This window comes from Rousettus aegyptiacus, unplaced genomic scaffold (assembly GCF_014176215.1).
Source record: "Rousettus aegyptiacus isolate mRouAeg1 unplaced genomic scaffold, mRouAeg1.p scaffold_m13_p_2, whole genome shotgun sequence".
In the NCBI taxonomy this organism is placed as follows: Eukaryota; Metazoa; Chordata; class Mammalia; order Chiroptera; family Pteropodidae; genus Rousettus; species Rousettus aegyptiacus.
The window spans coordinates 9,280,073-9,304,313 of record NW_023416295.1 but is presented as its reverse complement, the minus strand read 5'-3'; the positions used below and the strand labels follow the sequence as shown (position 1 = coordinate 9,304,313).

Here is a 24,241-nt window from a genome sequence, read left to right as displayed (position 1 = left end):
TGGCCTCAATAGAACCATAACAAGTTTAATAAAAAAAATTTTAAAAAGGTACATAAACGTATTTTTTTCAGGGAACAACTCAAATCTCCAGCTTCACCTTTACAAACGAATTAAATTGATTTTAAAATTCACTGTTTCTGTTGGTATCTCCTGGAAATGTTTAAATTCTCTAGTTGAGAATCCTGATTTCTCCAATTAAAAATCTTTGATAATTTAGTTTAAACCTCTCCGTAATGGATAATATTTGTACCTCTTTCACAGTGCCGTGAGAATTAAATAGAATTCTACATAGTAGCTCTTAGGAAAAGTGTTTGGCACATATTAAACATTTAAAAAAATAGGCATTATTGTTACTATAAAAATAAAGAATGTATATTAAGGCATTTGCCCAGGCACAAAGTAAGCCCCTGAGAACTTTTTGTTCCTTCCTTTCCTGTATAATTATTATTATTATTATTATTTTGGTAAGGTAGTGTTTTTGTTTCTAACTTCTGCATCCAAGAGGATATTATGCTTTTTATTATTATTATTTTTAATTTTATACATAAGAGTGAGACCCTTAAGAAAAACGAAATTGAATAATTGATGCATACATTTAATAGCTATTGAACTTTTCTGTGACAGAGATGAAGTGATACTCTTGTTTAAGATATACAAACAGGAAAAATACGTGGACCATGCCTCTGAGTTCAAGAACCTACCTCTCAGAGGAAGACTAGGGACAGAGTAGTTTTACAACTTTGTCATATATGGATTAAGCATTATAACAGAAGTACTAGATAACCCAGAAGCCAGAACTCAGAGAGTTTTAAAGTCAATGCCAAAACTTTCTTAAGCACATCACCAATGTGATTTGATAACAGCTGTATATCAGTTGCTTAATTATACCCACTCATGTAAGAATGGAGTTTTTGTTCCCTGCTTTTGTAGTCCTCACAAATTGGGTTCTGAAGGCCTATAAATGGTAAAAATATATAACATTGAGAGTGAAATAATCATGCAAACCTATAATGTAAGTAATGTCGAATTGCAGTGACATAGGATTTCAAAGAAGGGAAAAGTCAACGACGGTGGAATTTTGTTAAAAAAAGGCTTTCTGGTAGATGAAAGGGATTTAATTGGTCCTTGACACATAGATAGAACCTAAATACGTAGGGGTCGAAGAAAAAATTTTTAGACTTGTGTTAAGTTTTTAGGTTTACAAATGCACAAATATGAGAAAGTACAAATGGAATTGGTTGGCACGTGCCATTTCTTGGCTATACAAAGGAAGGGTTTATGGGAGATTCAAGGTACATGTGTATGGAATTTGGGTTTCCTTTATTGCAATGTAAGGGAATTGCTCTTGTAAGTGTAGGAGTTATAGTACTCTGCACATATTCTATATTCAATAAATACTTCAAAATGAAAGAATGTGTACGTTTGTATTTACGCTTTCACAATTGTATTTTTTAAATGGGAAGTACTAAAGTAGGAATCCAATTAGAAATTTAGCTAATAATCCAATGGGAAGCAGCTAAAAGTACTTAATGTATATGAAGTTAAAAAAATCGTATGCAATGGCCTTATCCTAAACCACAGTAATTCAAAATGGCCAAATTATAGAAGACAAATTTAAAAGTGTCAGTAAAAGAATACAGTTAACCACTGGACTTTTGTCTCAGATCTCTGACAATTACTATGGAAGCAGGATGAACACATGAGACTGAGTAGCATAAGTCTTTCTTTTCTGATTTTTAGTTATTACATACAGTTTGCCGAAAGCATTAAGGTGATGTATTGATAAGGAATTGATTTCATCCTGAATCCCACCATTGTAACATAATATTGTTTTCATCTTCTTATATTTCCCTTAAAGTCTTTATCTATATATAAATATCTTTTTTAAAAGAGTTAATCATTAAATACCTGCAGTTTTGTAGCATATTTTCAGTAAGTCCATTGCATATATTTTTTAAGTTGCTTCAGTATTCATAATTACAATTGTAATGGCTATCTATTTTTTTTAATTTAATATCCCATAATTTACTACCTTCTATTGTTGAATATTTAGGTTGTTTCCATTTTTTCCACTGGTACAGTTAACGTGGTAATTAATAATTTTATGCATATAGTTGTATTCCTCCTTTGAATTATTTCCTTAGGATAGATTCTCAGGAGAGATATTACCAGGTCAAAAGGTATAAAGGTTTTTATAGCTTTTCAGACAGGTTGCCAAATTGCTTTCTGAAAGGATTTTACTACATCAATTTATAATACCCCAGGTGCCTTTTCCTGATAATAATGCATGTATTTCCACTTACTTTCTATCCCATGCTATCCATTACAGAATTGTCTACACATATCCAAGCTGTGGATCATGGGGACTATTCTTATTTTATCTCTGTTCTCCCAAAGATAATTATGTCTTTTGTTGCTTAATACCATGAAGAAACCTCTTCCCACTTATGGCACCGCGAAGAATCGCTAACATCTAGGATTTTTCTTACAGCAAGCAGCAGATAATTAGGACTTTTGCCTTATTGAGAGAAATTCTTGAAAAGACTTTGCCAAGAGTAGAATAACGAACAATGGCAGAATCAGTGACACTAAATATTTGTTGAACTAACTAGATTTTCCTGGCCTCCCGAAGGTGTTAAAATCTAACCTGGTATTTTATCTATTCAATAAATGATTTATAACTCTGTGATTACGTATGATTTGTCCAGCCCCTCCAGTTCAGGAAGGCATTTTTGTTGCAGCATTGTCCCTTCAAACAAATTAAGCACACGGGTCATAAGAAATTTCATTTGACATAAGACTTGGCCTTAGATTCTGATGCTATGATGTATAAACCACATGGCCATGGAAAAAAGAAGGAATTCTTTAAGCCCTGAATTACTCATTCATTAAATGAGGATGATATTAACTCTTACTTAATCCTACTATAAAAACTGCATGAGATAACACACATAGAATGCTTAGTGAAATGCCTAGAATATGGCACAACCTTCCAAAATATTAAATCTTAAAGACAGTAGCATAGATGATGTTTCTCTATTAAAGTCAGTTAAAATATATCATAAAACCCAATGGTGAGACAACTTAAAATTCTGTTTCAACTATATTGAGAATATTTCTAAAAATTCCCATTTTTGAGCCATGGACATATTTGAACATTTGTTGAAAGCTATCACTTCTCTGTCTGTAGAAAAACAGAAACTTTGCATCTTGGTCTTCTAAACTTCTAAGCTGAGTCCACTCACCTCAGATTAAAGCCCCTGTTTTTATATATCTAATTTCAAATATGAAGAAAATGAGTCTCTGAGAACTTACAGTCTGTTCAATATTGCATAATAATCTAAAAACATAAAATAGATCAAAGTACCTATGTCTGCTACTTTTCCTACAAATTTATATTCAGCTATATCCAGTGGCAGTTGAAGTTCTAACTGTTACCTCCTCTAACTTTTTGTAAAAACAAAATGAAAACTATAAAATAAAAAGTCATTTTTATAAAAAAGTTTTTGATCATTTTCATTCCTTCTTTCCAAGGATTATACTCACTAGAAAATATAGAACTTTTTTACTTCTTTATGTTTTCTGATTCACATTTTCTAGTGTGTCATTTCTACCTGGCCCGTATTATATACCAGAAAGCATCAACACATTTAGTTGCATGATATCGACCTCCAGGATTACTGACTCAGATGCAAGTCATGAAAGAATTATTTTCTCTCGAGTTTAGTTTTTGTAGTGTCTGTATAAAGTTCTGCACATCATAATGTTTTCAAAGTTCAAAAAAGAAAAAGACAATACAAGTGGTCTTTCCTTAAAATAAAGAGAAGAAATCTGTAGTTAAAGGAAAATGCCTGATCCACAAGTTTTCAAAAGAGGTTCCCAGCAAAATATCACCAGATTAGCAAAGCAGGAGTATACCATTAAAATAAAGTTGGAAACCTGCCTCTGTGGTTCAGGGAGGGTGATATGTGAAAGTAGAGTTTTTGTAACAACAACAACAAAATTATTAGCAAAAAAAAACCCTCAGTAATGTAATCTTCAAACACATCATGAAAACCTATAATAATGAAAAAAAAAAAAACTTTCATTTACTAGGCTAGCTATCCAGCTAAATAAAGGAAATTATAAGAGAACTCCATTCTCATATGAAAAGCCATAACGATGTGAGTAAGCTTCAAAATCACAGGTTTTTACAAACCTGTGACAGAGCAAAGGCTACAATAAAACCTAAGTAAATTAAATTTTTAAAAATATGGCAAGCTTCTTATAGGATAAAAGACACTCACAGCCATCCTTGTTCATGAGAGGAGGAAGGATTCATCATAGACAATAGGAAGGATTATATAATCAAATTGTTAGTAATTAAAAATCTTTTAATAGTTGGTTATGGACTGGTGTGACAGATTCAGATTTGAGGAGCCCAGCACTCACTGATGGTTCAGTTCCTCCCCATGAATCTTCAACAACTATTAGGGGCCAGTATGCCAGACACTGGGGGTAAGGCGAGACAAATAGAACAAATCCCCCTTCAGTGCATGAAGTCTCACCCAAGTACAGGGCAACTGTTCTCTGAACAGGGATAAAGGAGAGAGTAAGAGAGCTGAAAAGAGCCCATTTGAGATATTCCAGATCCTCAACTACTTAGGGCTAGAAGCAAGAAAAGATTATTGAGAGAAACCAATTTGAGGCCCTCTGGCTTTCATCTGCCAAAGACAAGAAAATGGTATAGAAGAGTAAGAAAAATATCTCTGAGGAATGAACTGTGAGTATTCACAAATTGTAAGATGTCTACTTATTAAGGCTTGAAGCAAAATATTAGGGTGGAAAATAGAAAAAAGAGAACTCTCTAATGGCCAAAAACTGGTTTCCTGGATGTAAAGCACATAGATCTTTCTGAGATCTTGTCAGTGCTCATATGTCAAGTTTTGCTAAAAAGTAGATCCTGACCCTGCTCCCAAACAGTTGAATCTAGTGAGGAATTGAGTGAAACTAAACTTCTCTTCTAATAACTCCCTTAGTTTAGAGGCATGATTGATGGGAAAAAAAATAATATATATATGTATATTTTTCTGAACATAAATGTTTTGACATGCATTAAAATATTAAAAGAAACAAGATAATGCAAAATATGTTCTAGAGAGGAAACAGTCAACAAAAACAGATTCAGAGATTACTGACATGTCGGAATTATCAGAAAAGAACTATAAAATAACTATCATAAAAATATTAAATAAAAAAGTAGAAAAGATGGGCAACCTTCATGAAAAGATAAGAAAATCAAATGGAAATGGTAGAAATGGAATATATGAAGTCAAAAATAAAATATATATTAGATAGTCTTGGCATCAGGTTGGGTATGACACAGGAAAGGATCAGTGACCTTTAAGATTGCTTCATGGAAAACATCCAACTGAAACCCAAGAAGAGAGAAGAGTGAAAAATTGTGGTTATTTCGGAACATGTTCACAAATTCTTTGATACTCTCCCAAGAAGAGGAGCCTTTGTTTTCTTGAAAAACAGAATGTGGTTAAAGTGATAGTTTTGTGGCTTGTGAGAGTGAATTAGAAAAGGCGATGCCACTTCTGCTTCTCTCTCCAAGGATAAATACTCTTGGCATCCAGCCACTGTGCTGTGAGGAAACTCGGGCCAAATGGAGAGGACACAGGTAGATGTTCTGCTGCCAGGCTCTACTGAAGCCCCAGCTGACGACAAGCTTCAATCAGCAAGTACATGAGTGAGAAAGTCTTTGAGATAAGTCTAGTTGAAGACATTATCTGATTGAAATCAAATTAGAAATACTTAGTGAGAACCAACCAGCTAAGCCCAATCAAAGACAAATTCAAATGAGATACAACAATAAATGTTTATTTTTCACTCTACTAAATTTGGAATTGTTTGATACACAGTATTAAATATCCGAAACATATGTAGAGTGACTGATATCTGTAAAACAAAAATAAACAATTTAATGTGTCTTATAAATGGGTTCTGAGAAGAAAAGGAGAAAGAGAATAAGAAAAATGACTGAAATTTTCCAATGTTGATGAAAGACATTAACACAGAAATACAAAAAAAAAAAAAGAAAGAAAGAAAGAAAAAAAAGAAAAAGATGCAGAAAACTCAAAGAAAAATAAATACAAAGAAAACACACCAGTGTGTGTATGTGTAAGGAACTTGTAAAATAAAATTTGTTATAGTCATCATGGTAATTTAAAGAAAACTGAGGAAAAACACCTATTGCTGATAAAAACTTTGAATCATTAGAACTTTCCCCAGAATATTTTAAAACTATCTTTAGAATTAAGTTACATATTCTTTTGGACAAGTAATTATATTTAGAGATTTTATTTGACAGATACAAAGTACCAAACCTTAAAGACACAGGAAACCAGAGAAGCAAAGTAACTATGGCCAAAAAATAAAGCCTTTCAATAGGAAGACAATTTACTATATTATTGCATTATGAGACATACAATCCTAGAATATTATACGGTTATTGAAGATAATTAATTAGAACTAAATACCCACTGCAGTGTACTAAGTAGGTTGGGGAAGAGGTGGTAATATCAGCTCGTTAATATGGCTCTGGAGGATTGGGAGGGAGTGTTGAACAGGCAAGAGAAGGAAATTTGGAAAAGATAAGCAAAAAAGCTGTTAAATACTGCATTAAAATGTATGCATGATTTTATCATATGTACATTCATATATATGGGTGGAAATATAAATCATTTTTAATAATTTCACAATCGAACAAAATGTAAACATTTAGTATTCTTAAACTAAAAATATGGGATTCAGATTTCAGAAGACATAAGGATCTAAAATCCTATATGCAAAGGAGGGCTAAGAGATCATGCTTGGAAGAGAGTTGATAGACCCACACTCAAACCCTAAAATCCGAGATTTACTCCAAGGGATTCTTACCATTGTTTAAATTGCAAATCGAGAGAACTGACTGATTTAGTATAATATGAATGGATAAATATAATACTTACCCATCATTCCTGTACAAATTAGTGTTCGGGATGAAAACTAACTTTTAAAATATCGTTTTCTTTAGAATGAGCATACTCAAATGGTTAAAGAGAGTTCCAATAATTTTGACTTCATTATTTCTACTTTTGTTTGCTTATTTGTTTAGTTATCTAGGAAATTATAACATGTGACTTCAATTTTTACTGTAAACTTTATAAACATAAAAGCAAAGCCTCCACTACTTGTAAGACAGCAGAGCTGGGTGAAGGCTGGGGTGATGGTTTGTACCTGACAAAACAGCAAGCATTTTAATTGTATCTAATCAGAAACAGATTTTGTTTTGAATTCCAATGTCGAATCCAGCAGTCTGCATTGAAGAATCTGCACAGAGGCATGATATATTTCTCCATTAGTCGTTCAGTCTGCTTTGTTCATGTCACTGTGACCTTGCAGAGAACACAGCGTCCTTAGAGACTTTAAAATCATGTTCTACATGAACCTCATAAAATATGTTAAAGCTATAATTCTACCCCATGTAAAAGACTGTGGATTTACTAAAAGATATTAAAAAGTATTTTTGGTAATCTAAATTAAAGTGCATTAGGACTGAGACTCTATTGCTTGTGTCAAAGTCACTCAATTGATAGCATCAGCAACTTATAAACAAATAGAAAGAGTTCAATATTTTTAAAATACATTTTTAAGTAGAAACAATATAGAGAACTAAACAGAGTGTTGTAAGCAAGATTTTTCATTCTCAATTTACCCTAGTCACTGGGTAGTTGATTTTTTTTTTAAAGAAAAATAAATGTCATTTTTCATAAGGAGTTTCACTTTCCATCTCTGCAATTAAGGAATTGCTATGAAACAGGTTATCACCTTTCTTTTATTCAAAAAATAAACATTGAATTAGATAATTTTCTTCCAAGTTTTGGATGCTTTTGGGTAGTAGATTGACTAACAAAACAAAAGCCTGTTCTCAAAACACTTACAGACTCAACTAGAATACAATGTGAGAGGCACTGAAAGTATAGTAGTACAAGGAATCATGTAAGGATAGAAAATTATAAATAGCATAATTTGGGTAGATTATTTGTATATGTTTTATTAGTAGTTTCAAAATTAGGAGTGTGGCCACACATTGTTGTAATTAAATATTTAAAATCCATGCCATAGGACCACTTACAAGGTTTTTGAGATTATCAGGCTGTCAAACCTATATGTCTCAGACATAGAAGTTTGATTAGAAATGTGAATCTGTTCACCTTGGAAAAATGTGTGCCATTTTGGGGTCTAATTTCTTGTACATATATAAAAATGAATCAGTCAATTCAAGCCAACATTATGATCAGGCACCCTTCTCTCCAATGCTCTGAAGTTAAATGGTGATGAATCGAAGACATTCAATATTTCCTCAGATTGTAGGCAAAGAGCCTGCAAGGTCCAATTATCACTCATAAAGTTCAATTCATTATAGTGCAGAGAAGGAAAAGGTGTCTTCTCCACGGAGCCATTCAGAGAGTAAGACTAAAGGAGGCACTATCATGTACAAAATATGTGGCTTCTGATCTTTGCCACAGCCAACATAACCCACCAGTAAAATGGAAGAAGCGAATGGTGGAGGATAGCATGGAATGATTTCATTGGCCAGGCTTAGAAATGACATACATCATAAAACTCAGTCGCATGGCCACATGTTACAGCAAAGCAGGCTGTTGACAAACTCTGTGCCCAAGAGAAATGGAAAAATACTGTATTAGGATAGTAGTTAGTCTCTACCACGGTACAAATATATATTCTACTTTACTACTTGAGTAAGGTTTTGGTAAGTTTCAGCTCTAGAATATGATGGACTATATAGCATATCTATTTACTATCATCAATTTGGAATAGCTTAGCTTTTTACCTGAATAAATCACCTGTATTCTGTATTTGCACGCTAAATTTAAAAGTCTATGCTTCTGAATATAATACCTAGTTTACATATGATAGATGTTCAATAGGTGGTTTGATTAAAATGTTTTCCAAGTAAACTCTAATTTTATTTGGCAATTGGTTAAATTCTTGTAGATTTTCAGTAGCCAGATATGAGAAAAACTAAGTGTGTGATGAGACTAATTAGTCAAAACAATCTTGGTTGAATAATGGACTCTATTTGACAAGTCTACACTGACTGATGGTCAGAATACAATAAAACAGCAAGTTGAGAAGTTACAAGAAATCCAACATGCACCTAGAGCTGCCTGTAATACTTTTTCCCCTCATTGTATGCACACCTGAAGGACTATGAATAAATTGCCCATGAACCCAGCTAGGCAATGGGCTGTAAATAGCTCAGCTCACCATACTCTTGCCCTGACAGTCTGAATCTTGACCTAAGCAATTCAGGTCTGAAGATAAATGGATGAAATTGATTATTCTCAAAACTGAAGTCCTTAAGAGATTACCTATTAATTTTTGCTACCTGATCTTGGGTGAGATCCTGGTTCTTGTCCTCTCTGAGGCCCAATTAACTTTTGGCTATTCCTTTGATTCTGTGAGCCTTCTCCACATCTTTTCAATAAATTTCTTTTTAAAAATAATTTAGCTAGAGTTTCTGTTGTGGTGTTCAAATTTTTAAAAAAGCAATAAATACATGTATCACCAGGGTATTTTTAATTATATCTTTAGCCTAACAGCAGGTGGAGATTAAATTGTTAAGATTTATAAGTCAATTTGGTCACCCAGGAAATAAAGTATAAGCTAAAATTATCCCTTTATCAAAAGACAAGTATAGCTAAGACTTGTGGTCCCAAGATGCTTTGGAAGTGTGTAGCAGCTCCAAAGCAGGAGATGCTGGGTAAACTAACCAGTTTGTCTGTTCCTCATCCATCTACCAGTCAACAGGAGCTGAGAGAATGTCTCCCCATCATCACTTCCCTAAGAAACACTCTTAAGTATGACCTGACAGGGGAGAAATGAAGGATCTGCATTCAGCAGTTCATTAAGATTATAGCAAGGTATGAACCTACTCTGCTGATTTTATGGAGGTCATCAATATTGACAAGACCACAGAGAATTTTCATCCAACCTATGACACTGAGGATTACCTGGCTGTTCATTGAATTATACTGGAGGAGGCCAAGCACAAGTTGTGCACAGTGAAAAAGATCTTTGTGGGTACTAGGGAGTCCCTCATCTGATGACTCATAGTGTTCACATCATCTTCTACTTTGATCCCCTCATCAAGGTGAATGATATCATTCAGAATGATTCGGAGACTGACAAGATTGCTGAGTTCATCAAGTTTGCTACTGGTAACCTCCGTATGGTGATTGGAAGTGCTAAGCTAGAAAAATTGGTGTGATCATCAACACAGAGAGACAATTCCTGGCTTCTTTGATGTGGTTCATGTGAGAGATGCCAACAGCAACAGCTTTGCATCCAGCTCTCCAACATTTTTGTTATTGGTAAAGGCAACAAATCATAGAATTTTCTGCCCCTAGAAAACAATATCCTCCTTACCCTTGCTGAAGAGAGAGGCAAGAGGCTGTGGCCAAACAGAGCTGCGGGTGAAATCTCTGGGAGACTCGATTGGAAGTGTCTTTACATTTAATTAAAAATAATACAGTCTAATTTTTTAAAAAAGAGTGTCCAAGTTGAATAACAGTATAACATATGGCTGTTGTTCAAAGTGACTCTTTTATCAGCCTCAGTGATCAAATTACTAGTGACATAGAGAGAAGGAATGCATATATTCAATGACTTGTCATCATTTACTTGTCATCATCTATCTAATAAATTAATTTTTTTCTTGCAGAAAAATTGATTCTAAATTTCATTGATCTTTCAAAGGTTTAAACATCACAAGACAATTTTGTACAAATTTAAATATTTTGAGCTATGGAAAACAAGAAAGACATATTCTTAGGAGGTCTTGGGGGCAAAATACAAGCCACTTTTTCTAAGTGCAAAATCTCTGAGCCTTGTATTCTTTTTTTTTTTTTTTTTTTTTTTTTAGGCGAGGCAACCTTTGGTTGACCTCACAGATTGCAAGGAGTTTGTCAGGTTACAATCCCTTATTTTCTATTTTTTATGCTTATAGCACCTGGTCTTCCTAGGTGGTCTCCCATCCACGTACTAACCAGGCCTGACCCTGCTTAGCTTCCAAGATCAGATGGGATTGGGCTTGTTCAGGGTGGCATGGCCATAGACTGGGCCTTGTATTCTAGTTTAAAAATTAACATAGATTTTTGTATTCAGCTCTATAAGTTATCCAGGTTTGTTGTTTGCTGCTTTTGTTGCTCTTGCCATTTCTTCTCGACTTCGGGCAATGTTCATGCTCCAGAACTTATATACTTTTTATCCTTTAGCATCGCTTAGAAACTAGCTTTTTATCATGTTCTCAGGGGGGGGCACTAACAAAATGTTCATGAATCACATTTCAATGTTGCCACTGACAATAACAATTTTTAAGTTTTTGCCTTTTGGGATAGATTATCCCCATTATCATTTTGTCATCATTAGTTGTACCACTGTCATATTTGAGCCATAGGAGGCTGTAATTGGAATTCCAGAATCTGTTCTGGAATGACATGGACTGAAGAAAGATCAGAGCTGCTCCACAACTTACCAATGCTACCAGCTCTAGCCCACATTTCCACAGCAGCTCATCATAGCTATCTAGTGACACTATGCACTACTTTCGCCTTGTACATGCCATCTTTCCTATCACCGGTATAGAAGATCTGGTCAAGATATGAAGATATCTCTAAAGACAAAGGACAAAAATCTCTTCACTGCGGATGTGGGCTGATATTGGCAAAGCAGCAGAAAATGTTGCAATGGAGAAGGGATTTGATTTCTTGTACGTAAGCTGCGCGGCTGCTACTTCCTCTCCTTCCCTTCTTCCCCCATGTCCCCCTCCTTCCCTCTCCATCTCTTCTCCTAAGTGATTACCAGAAGGCTATTTCCATGGCCTGCCTCCCATGAGGCCCAGCTTGGCAAAATAAAAACAGTAAAAACTCACTGTCACAGACTGAACTCTGTTGCAATTAAACTTATCCCAGGACCCTAAAGGTCAGTAGTTACTAAAAAACTGAAAAACTGGCGTTGGCATCTACAAATGTTTATTTCGTAGGATATGTTTACATAAAGATAATCTTTTCATTTCTGTATTTCTAGGCCAAAACTCTTGTATGAGTACTTCAAACTCGAGGTGTTCAAACTGAGTTTGGCTGGGCTTTTCCCACAATCACTATCTGCTCCACAAACTTTATTTTCTTCCCTTGGTCAGTAACCACTGTTTCCACACCATCTTTTAACCTCTCATAGATGCCTAGAGACCTGTTCCCTTGTCCTCCTACTACCTAAACATTCTTAATCTTATTCTCTCCCCACAGTTCTCTCTTCAATTGTATTTCATCCAATCTCCAATTACTCCCTTCTCTAATAATTCTTTGGTCCTAGTAATTACTATTTCTGGATGGGACTCTTGAAATGGCTTTCAAGGTGTTTTTTCTTTTGTCTTAGGCTTCCTAGCTTTCCAAACTGTTTTTCATTCTATCCTAGAACGGAACTCCCGAGGTAAAGATGATTGTGTTAACTTCTTCTAAAATTATCACAACTATGCATCTCTTACAAGGTGAAGTTGGTGCTTTTCTTGAGGCATTGATCAGTTCTTTGTCTATTTCTGCAACTCATTTGGAGATTCCTTTTCAGTGTCCTGGCCCTAAGCCAAACTCAACGACTGTTAGTTCCAATGATATGGATATATTGAGGTTTAAATACCCATGAGAGATGTGAACTAAAGCTATAGTTGTGAGCTCTTATTTACAGAATAGTGCCTTACGCAAATTAAGCATCCAATACTATAACCACTGATGATCTTTCACACTTTCCAGCCTAGATGTGCTCCTAGACTGTTTTTTTGGCCTCTGGGCAGACACCAATTTACCTTTCAACACCGTCAGGTGCCACCTTTGAACTCACCCAAGGATGTGATTCTTTTTATTCATTCTTTCACAGTAGCAATTTCTATTATGCAGTCTCCTCCACCTTCCTTACATTGTGATACTTTATACATCAGTCAACTATACAAGCTAGTGGGACAATGGAGGATTGAAACCTGTTTTTATTCATTTCTATTTGCTGAACAAACACCAGTTTTCTGCAAAATAAAATATGCTTCATTAAAAAATAATGAATAAATAAATAAAAGAATTAAAGTGTGTATGGAGTATATTCTTATGTGAATGAATGAATCTGTAGAGATTTGAGGAATTTATGCACTGTAATATCTTTGTGAGGAAACTGTCTACCAAAGATCTTAAATATAGATCTGGATGTTTGACAAGAGATAAGCAACTTTAATAATAATGGAGTTTTGAGGACCCTGAAAAATCAAATTTCTGTATTTTCGTCCACAAAATTTTTGTTGTAGCAAGTTTATTTTCCCCTTGGATTATAACATCCATCCTAGCTCCCCTACAGTCTAGCATACTAAAACCAGAATAATACTCCTTAATCTTAAATCACATCATTTCACTTTTCTCAAAATTCTCCAAGGGGTTTCCAGCTTAGTGTATAATTCAAAGTTTTTATCAGGTGTTCAAGATGTGGCTACTTGTTACCCTAATTCTAGTTCCCACCACTCTCTTCCTGCTCTCATCTCAGCTGTACAAACCACTTGTCTTTGTTGAACGTGTCAATCTCTCTCTAATCTCAGTGTCTTGCTCTACTTTCTGCCCAAAATACTCCCTCCCCCAAGATATCCTACGAGTTATTTTGTAGATATCAGCAAACTTGTTATGAAATTTATATGGAAAGACAAAGATCCTGGAATAACAAACATAATATTGAAAAAAAGGAACAAAGTTGGAAGACTTACGCACTCAATTTTCAAGACATACTATTACACTACAATAATCAAGACAAAGTGGTATTAGCAAAACGACAGACATTTAAATCAGTGGAACCCAATCAATAAACCCAAATAGATATATTCAAATGATTTTGACAAAGGCACAAATCGATTCAAATGAGAAAAGATAGTCTCTTCAATAAATTGTGTTGGGATTATTGGAGGTCTATATGCACTTCCCTCAAAAAAAAGTGTGAACTTGGACACAGCTTTTGCACATTATACAAAAATGAACTGAAAATGGATCACAGACATAAATGTAAAAATTATATTTTTAGAAGAAAACAAGATAAAATCTAGATGGCCTTGGGTTTGGTGATGAGTTGTTAGATTTGACACAGAATCCGTAAAATAAAATTTCTATAAAATAAGAATAAAATTAAATTTAAAATAAAGTTAAATCAATATTTAAAATAATAATATTTAAAAACATTTATATTTCAAAATAAGTACATAATTATAATTAGGTTTTATTTAATTTAAAAATTGTTATCTGTGAAAGACAGTTCTGAGAATGAGAAGACAAGGCACAGACTAGGAGAAATATTATCAAAATGTAAATGCCTGAAAAAGAACTTGTAACCGAAATATATAAATAACTCTTAAACTCAACAATAAGAAAACACACAATCCAATTTAAGAAATGGGCAAAATATCTAAACAGATACTACCAAAGAAGATGTAAACATCACAAGCATATGAAAAAGTGCTCATCATGATTTGTCATTTGGGAAATGCAAATTAAACAACAATGAGATACTGGTGTATAAACTATTGGAGCAGCTTAAATCCAAAAACTTGACAAGAACAATTGCTAACAAGGATGAAGAACAACAGTAACTATTATTCATTTCTAGTAGAATGCAAAATGGCCCAGGCACTTTACAAGACAGCTTGGTAGTTTCTTACGTGATGAAATACAGTCTTACCATAAAATCTAGCAATTGTATTTATAGGTATTTATCCAACCGATTTGAAAACTTGTGCTCATGAAAAATCCTACACACCAATATTTGTAGCAGTTTTATTCAAAGTATTTTTTCAATAAGTGAATGAATAAACAAACTGTGATACATCCATACAATAGGATACTATTCATCAATTAAAAAAAAAAGAGCTACCAAGCCACACAAAAACATTGATAAATTTTAAAAGCATATAGCTAAGCTAAAGAAATCAGTCTGAAAGGTATATTGTATGATTCCACTTATAAGATATTCTGGATAAGATGAAACTAGAGAAATAATAAAAATATCAGTGGTTGCCAGTGGTTTGAAGAGGACAAGGAGTTTAATAGATGAAGCATAGAAGACTTTTTAGAGCAGTGAAACTATTACCATTTGATACCATAATGATGGGCACTAACACCAGGTATTTGTCAAAGCCCGTAGAACTTGAAAGCAAAAATAGTGAACCTTAATATATGTATATTTAAAACATCATTTAGGAGTTTGAGGGATTCCAGGGCTGAAACTCAGACTGTGACAAAAAATATGGAACTATAATGCAAATGCGTTAAATAACTTCTCTAAAGAAGTAGGGCAAAAGGCTACTAGTGATCTTGGAAATGAATAGAAACTTTAAAACAAAGACGAAGGGAATTGTATAGAAGCACTGAACTTTGTTTGGTAAATTGTTCTCATGAGAATATCAGTTGACAATTTTAAAACCACTAAATACCAAAAAGTGTGAGGTGCTCAAAAAAAAAAAAAATTAAAAAGGCATATGTCAAAGGGATACAGGAGATAATGAAAAGTGCTTCCAATGGTTAAAGCTGGAACAATTTTAGTAACAAAATTAAAAAGTAGTGTTGGATTATAACCAATGTAAAAATAAATAGCCAGGAGTCTAGACTGATTATTTAATTATAAGGCAAGGATAATTAATGGAGAAAATTAAGCAAATCTCCCAAGCAGAAGTATTCTAAATAATTTATGTAGATGCTCTGTTCTCAAAGAGCCTCCTTCGCTTTCCCCTACTCCATAAGTGTGGACTTCGCCTAGTGACTTCCTTCCAAAGAGAAAGGGGGCCAAAGACTAATTTAACATTGAAGAAATCTGACAAACTCTATCTCAGTCAGGAGGTCACGGTTAATTCAATAATGATAAGTCAAGTCAATAGTATACACCCTTGATGCGACATGATGAGAATGACACTTTACAGTTGTGGTCTTATTCCCCGAAAAACTGCAGCATAATCATTAGAACAACAGCAGATAAATCACAATTGAGTGACATTCTAAAAAATATTCGATTAGTAGTCTTCAAAACTGTCAAGGTCATGAGAAACAGGGAAAGCCCTAAAAACTCTTACAATAAAGAAAAGCAAAAAGAGACATGATCGTGATGACTAAATGGAATGTGGTATCTTGGATGGCATTCTGTAACAGAAAAAAAAAATACAAATTGAACACTAGGGAAATCTGAATAAAGTACAAAATTTAGTAAATAATGTATAAATATTGGTTCAATACTTGTGATCAATGTCTAATACTAATGTAATATGTTAATAGGAAAACTGAGTGAGAGGTATGTGAGAACTCTACTCTCATTGCAAATTTTTTAATCTAAAACTATTTTTAAAAAATTTCATTTAAAACAGTTAACATACATTTCCTAACACCTTAAATATATGAGGCTAAAAAAACTGCTGATGTGTCTGTGGGCAGTTGGGACATTATTAGCAACACATGTGTGTACATAATAATCAAGAATCTCATCTTTCATCTTTGCACTGTATATTCATCCTTTTTTCCATTAACATGTGACTTAGAACTCCCTGTTCTTTTAACCAACTCACTTTCTTATGCAAACGTTGCTATCACTCTCAGCTTGTAATTACTAATGGAAAAATAAACTGAAGTGCCTGAGCCAAAGATTTCTAGGAGGAAAGGAAAGAGAAATAGAAACAAACAAACAAAAAATGAAAATCTGTAAACGTTAAGATACCAAAGTGTCATCAATTTCCTAAATGGTAATCGATTGCCAGGGTGGAAATAAAATTTGGAAATAAAATCTTCAAAAGTTAAATTTTACTGCTTAATTGTTATCAATGTTATTAGGAAAAAGAATTGAAGAAACATTGATATTATCGACCATGTTAGATTTGCACATTGAAAGCTTTCTTCCATTCTGTTCCCAGTGTCGTTCTGTGAGATAGCCATGTTTGTGAAAGGATTCTCAATCAGAACGATTTGATATTTTAGAAAAAAAGACTATTTTATGTCAGCAGTAACCTTAAGACAGATTCACAACAAAGTGCATTGTGCATCACGGTTAGATTTAATTTCTAAACTTTAATTATATATTCATAGATCAGAAACAATGTGATAACATTCTCTAAAGATGATAACTGTACTTGAGTCAGTCTGGTTGTTTTAGTCTTCTTAATGCAGTGAAGGCCAAGGTCAAGAAAACATCACTCTCAGTTTGAAACCAGCAAAAATAAATAACAAATGTTAGGATTCACCATCTGGAGAAAGAATTCTCCTTATGCAGGATGTGTGTATCTGTTGCTAAGGAGATAGAGAACAACCAAGTCCAGTCTTCATGATGAGAACATGTTATTCAAAGTAAAAAGAAACAAAAGGGAGATAAAGCCTAATCAATCCAACTGTCACAGTATAGTTTAAAGTTAGCAGGTATGGATTGGTTGAGATGACATAGCACTAATGATATTCAGCAATTTTTGACCCCTCTCCAAAATGGAAACTTCGTGTGGTTCAGGTTTGTATTCAAACTTCGAGAGCAGTGAAAGATGAAAGAGTAGAGAAAGATTGGAGAAAGAATATTATTGCTAATTTTCTTAGGAAAGTAAGTACTTTGGGTTTTTGTTTGTTTGTTTTTTTCTGACTATAGTGGTTATTTCCCTAGCATATTCCTAAGTGGGAGAAGTCTATATATTAAGATACCATACAACCCATTGGAACTGTTCTTCCAGAAAATTTCATTTCTGTAACCTGGTCCTCAGTGGTAATACTCGAAGCTCTAATTTGGTCCTGCTGAAGTAAGAAACGTTCAAACCTGTAGCGAATTTTTATAAGAGTTTAGCTGAGGCAAACTAATAACAGATGACACAGAGCAAAATCTCAAATATCTCGGAGAATAACGGTTTTGCAGCTTCTTTATACATTTGAAATTAAGGGGGGAATGTGAGGAAGACAACGTGGAGGAGGGAGAAAGTGAGATGGGGGGTAGGATTTCAGAATGGTTAAGATTATGTGTTCTCTTGAGAGGTCAGACACGGTGGTCATGTATTGGAAGGAGGGGTCTCAAAGGGGACGTTTCTAAGGTGTGTCACCCTCAATGCACAGAAACGATGGCCAGGGCTTGCTGATGGACAGGATAAGTCTTTCAGTAAAGAAGTCATATTCCTGGGGCGTGACCACCCACTGTGAGCTGCTCACTTAGGAATTTTTAATCAGATCACCTGGAGAGGTAACTTTCCATAGAACCCTGTTTTTTGTCTACCGCCTCCTCAGGGAACTTGTACACCAAAAATTGGCTGAGAAGCTACCACCTCTGGTTTTTAAACCATTTGCGAGTGCTATTTAAAATATTAACTTGGATTAAAAACAAGTTTCTTGAAAATTTTGTTAAATGGGTCAATGCCTCCGAAGCTAATCAATTTTGTGTGTATCAAGCAGCCCTGTGTTAGGCATTAAAGTTTTTTTAAAAAATTAGACTTGTAAAACCCAAAGGGATCATAATCCAGACCGGATGATGAATATATACACATTAAGTCAAATAGAAGTTCAAAGGCTTATATGAGTCTAGAAGAGAAGGTGATTCATTCTGAATGTTTGAACTGGAGACAATATCCCAGAAGAAATAAGAGCTAGGCTGGGCTTTAAAGAGAGATTTAATGCATAGAGAATTAGCAACAGAATTGGAAAACCAGAGAATGAGCATAACAGTATCACATAACAAGAAAGGACATGTGTTGTGGAGGAAGGGCATACTTTTGGTGTGAGGATGTCTTAAGATCTATGACAAGAGGATAAAAAAGTGGATTTTTAGATAGAATTAAGAAGAGTCTCAAATACCTTACTATTTCTGTAGATCTATTGATCTGCCATCTTTTCTGTCTCCCAACAAAACCCATGAGCAACATTCTCTCATCAGTATTATCGTTCAGTATCAACAATAATTTTCACTGTGGGAAAGGGAAGTATACTGGAATAGAGGAAGGACATTATAACAGGCAACTGAAAAGTTTTTATTGTGTCTTGTCAGGGTTCAACAAACAAAGTCCACCAGGAGACACTCCCATAGACAAACGGAGTTAAGTTTGTTAATTGTGCTTTAGCAATGAAGAAACACACCACACACCCCAAAGTGTAAATCACTATGGGGCGTACATTGGGTTTATATTTGGCGAGTTTGAGATGGAATTAGGGAAGTGAGGGTCATCCTGAATTGAACACTGTCAAGTAGCGGGGCTAGTTGGTGATGGGGTATCTTAATACAGGTGTCCCTAAAATGAAAAGACTAAAGTGGGACTAGAGTTTTGGTGGAAAAGAAGCAGTCAGCTTCTTTTTTCAGTTGGTCAGAAGAGGGGAAATATTTAGTCATGTTTGTGGCACTGGCATGGATGGCCTTATTTGTGTCCTGGTTTGAGCATTGTTTGTGTTCTCATGGGAATATCGCAATCTGGTCATCAGCAAGTCCTATCCTTTCTCTTGCTGATGGTCAACAAGGCTGATTTTTTCACTTTTTAGTTAATTTTGTCCCCAGCCATCAACATTCTTCATTCTTGATTGCGTATCTGCTGAGGGCGCATCCAAGTTGTTTGTTGTTTTTTGATCAAGAAATTGATATGTCTAGATCATTGAAAAATAGTAACTATGTTTACCTGGTAAAGACATGTTGGAAAGAGGGTTCCCTGAAAGCATGGAAACTAGTTAGGAGGGTATTTCGAAAATGTAGGTAAAAATTATGGAGGTCTTGGCTTAGATGATGAGATTAAAAAAAAACAAAAATGAAAAAGTTAACAGATTTTCACAGTAGAATCCATGACTCACCAGCCAACTGCCGTGGACCATCCAGGAGTAGGTCTGAAAGCAGTGCTCAGTACGCATATTGAATATGCATGTATAATTAAGCACCTATTTCAAAATACCCATTTCATTACATGTGCTTGTATATGCATTGTGGTTATAATTAATGATTAGAAGATGAGTAAAATATAGTCTTTGCTTTTGTGAGCAGTATGCAGATCTCTAACATTCACAATGACAGTGGTATAGAGAACGATTATACAAACCTACAGACAGTGGTGAATTAGGGACCTAACCCAAGGCAGAAACCTGAAATTCGAGACCTGGACTATAAATAGAGAAGAGAATAGAGCATGAGACAATAAAGTAGAAATTGCACAGCTAACGCTATCGAGATATAAATATAAACATACAAAATATGACGAGCTAATCCTAAGTAAGCAGGAATGCTCTATAGAGTGGATAAGTGTAGCTGAGGGCTTTTAGAAGCTTGGGAAAATAAGTTAGGATATGAGTCCATGCTGAGGAAATGTGACTATAAATTGTAGGCAACTGGGAGCCATAAACAAGGTCAATGCAATGAGAAAAAAGTGGCTTATCACATACATTAATTCATTTTTTAATGTTATTAATAATGGAATCTAAACTTTCTGTGGAAAAACATAACAGTCAACTAATTTATAGTCTACCTCATGCAGAGTCATGCGTCTACTCTCCTGGAGATATTTAAATCGTTTCTGTTCTTAAAAACCTCCATTGGAACAGATTACATCATATCATTTAGAATCCAGTTTCAGTATTAAAAACCTTCATTGCCAGCATTTTTCCTTTTTTCTTTTTTTCTCTCGCGGAAAGGTATTTCCTTTTTCCTTTTTTTTTTTTTTTTTCAGGCTTGCCGGGTCCTACGACATGGTCACTGTGGAGCTGTGATCATTGTTTTTCAAAGCCACATTCTCAGCACAGTCCCAGGAGCACTGAGGGCAGGCGGTTCCATTTTCTTTACACAAACCAGACAAGCACACTTTGTGGGTGGGCATCAGAGCGTCTCTGCCATCACACTTTCGTCACAATTTATCTATTTGAGTGTGATTATTTGACTAATATGTCTTCCTCGCTATTTATAAGCTCCATTCCTGAATATATACACCTTTGTCCATGTTCTCCCTTAAAAAATAGTAGGTTCTTGAAACATATTTTTAAATAAAAATATTATATTGATTTTCTGAAAAGCTTCTTGTCAGATTCTTACTGATAAACCCCTTACGTCTTGGTGTGCTACCTTTAGAGCTGCAGGAAAATTCCTTCACGGTATTTAAAAATCCCAGCCAAAAAGCTGGCAAGTCACGAAAGATGGCAGTACTCACTGTCCCAGAATGGTGACAGATAAGGACATGTTAAGTACCAAATCCGGATGTGGTGCTCAGCTGGAAGAAATACTCCTGGCAACTGACCTTTACCTAGAAAGGCCATAGTGTTGGAGTATTCCAACACAAATCGAACAGAATCCCATGGTTTCATTCCATGGTGAGCCATTCTGGAGGCTGAGTGAAGTCAGTTTCAGTGACTTATCCTGTGGAATTTTAAACCTCTGTGTCTCTTCCCCTTTCCTTCCCACAGCACCCCCCTTCATACTCATCTTGGGTACCTCTGCTACCCCACCAGTTCCTGAAACCACACTTCTGTCCTTCAGAGTTAATCTAGTTAGGACACCCTCCACCTCCATGCCCTTAATCTGTCTCCTTCACATCTCCAGAACTTCCTTCATTTCAGACCACTGATTTTGTAAAAAGAATCCTATTTTCTAGTTTTATTTTCTAGCTTTCTAGTTAATCACTTTTATTTCTACTTAATCACATCACTAACTCAAGGAAATATGGCAGATTTACCTTACTTGGTCAAGGCATCCAAATATAAAATAGTGTACTTTTTTATTTTCTGGTAGCCATTGTCACAGTCACAATTTATCTATTTGAGTGTGATTATTAGACTGATATGTCTTCCTCACTAGTTTATAAGCTCCATTCCTGAATACATACAACTTTATCCATGTTCTCCCTTAAAAAATAGTAGGTTCTTGAAACACATTTTTAAAAAAATAATGAATTAAGAAAGCAAGAATATCAAAGCCATTTGAACAAAATAGAATGTCCCATAATCATGTAAATAGACAAAATACTTCTGGGCATAAGTAAGTAGCCTCAGGCATTTAGAAGAAGGTATATTGACAAAAGTAACATATCTCAACAATAAAATTGATACAGACTTTATGATAATGAATATGAGTAAGTAAAGAATGAGATCTGCTATTGCAATACACAAGCTAAGATAAATAGCAACAAGACAATGAGAGGGGGGACAGAGAGAGAGAGAAAGAGAGAGAGAGAGAGAGAGAGAGAGAGAGAGAGAGAGAGAGAGAGAGTTGATTAGCTGGATAATAGATTATAGACCATTTTCTTAGTCACACCAGTTCATAAGTGAGAGTAACTTAAAATTATGACACACATCTTTATTTAATCACCTCTCTTTTAAGTGTGAATGAGACCTGTAATTTTCTTCTAACTAACAGAATATGGTAAAGGCAAAAAAAATTCTGCTGATTTAATTAACATCCCTGATCAGTTGACATTTAGTTGATCAAAAGAGAGATTACCTTTGGTGGGCCTAGCCTAATCAGGCAAGTCCTTTAAAAGAGAATTTAGAGATTGAATATAAAATAGGCCAGAAATTCTTCTGCTGGCCCTACAGAAGCAAACAACCATGTGAAGTACCCATGGTGAGAGTCACGTGGCAGGCAACTTCAGGTGTCCTCTAACTGCTAAGAGTCTCAGTCTTATAACCACAAAGAATGAACTAATCGGCATAAGGATTCACTAAATTCTATGAAATTTCCATTATTTTACGTGTCAAAAATGATCAAACATCAGAAATTTCATATGTCACAACCCATATATATAAGGTATTCTAAATAAAAAGGTTGATGATTTGTATTAGTTATTTGTTGCTGTATAACGAATTAAAACACACTTAGTGGCTTAATCTAACACCATTTATTATCTCACTGTTTTTGTATATCAGAATTCCAGGCACAGCTTAGATGGGGGTCTCCTGTTCAGGGTCTCAGAGGATGAAATCAAGATATTGAGGGGCCTGAGTTGCTTATCTGGGGCTCAGGGTTCTCTTTCATCTCCCATGAATCTGTATATGATAACTATCTCAGCAATTTTTAACATTTTACTTTTTTCATTAGATCTTAACTTTAGATAGAAGCATGGATAGAAAGGATTATAATAGATAATGCCTTATTTAGCCAAATAGGCCATGCAAAGCACATCCATTAATGAAAGATGCCTTAAGATGTATTCCAGTAGAAATGAATTATTTTTTTATTTTTTATTTAATTACATTTGATATTTAATAATGATACTAAAAAATAATCGTATCATTTCATAAAGTATCTGGAAGACATTTTGATACATAAATATCAAGAATATAACTTTACATAAACATTCAGGTTTATCATATTTCACAAATGGCTAAAAAATGAATTGAAGCCTCCCTATCAAATGCAATATGCTTCTCTGGTTCTTTATACAGAGGAAATTTTTTTTATATATAAACTTATATACCATGAACACAGTTAACTGAAGTACATGAAAATAAAGATGTCTATAAGAATAGAAAGCCTGAGTGGTTACTCAAACATCTGGCAGAAAAATACCAATAATTATGGTGTTTCAAGTTAATTTACCTTTTTGAAATAGTCTTTGGCATTACATATGAAAAATGTAAAAAGAAATTGATTGCTTAATAAGGATAGCTATATCTCAACTATAGAAGTAATTTAGTTTTGATTTCTTTTTTAGGTGAATATGCAAAAAGATATTTAAATGTAAAACAAAATGTAAGAATACAGTAAACTATTATGAAAAAATAAGGATTATTAGTTTTATGTGGAAGCATAAAATTTTCTCCTGTTCCAATTAGACATGCTAAAAATAAGATTCATCATTCTCTCTTATTTTGTTTCCTCTCATCTTCTTTCCTTCCTCCTTCCCCTTTCTTCCACCCTCCTTCCCTCTTGCCCTCTCTCCCTCTCATCCTTTCTTCTACAAATATTCATCGAGGCTCTCCTATGTGCCAGGGTTCTGGGGAGATAGTTAACAAAACAGACACAATTCCTGCCCTCGCGTAGTATATATTCTATCAGGTAAGACAAACAACTGAAAACAATAAATATATAATATAACAGAAACAAAATATATAATAAAAGATAGGATACAAAGGAGTCTGGGATGATGAGGTTATTTTAGATACTGAAAAAGTTAGCTGTTGGAACATTCTTGGGATGGAGTAAAGGGCAATTTTTT

The 24,241-nt window shown here is 34.5% G+C and overlaps 2 pseudogenes; one reads left to right on the top strand and one right to left on the bottom strand.

The window, feature by feature from the left end:
• The first annotated feature begins 9,771 nt into the window (after positions 1–9,771).
• Positions 9,772–10,570, top strand: LOC107497216 (annotated as a pseudogene).
• Positions 10,571–11,050: 480 nt separating this feature from the next.
• LOC118614340 lies at positions 11,051–11,169 on the bottom strand (annotated as a pseudogene).
• Positions 11,170–24,241: the final 13,072 nt, after the last annotated feature.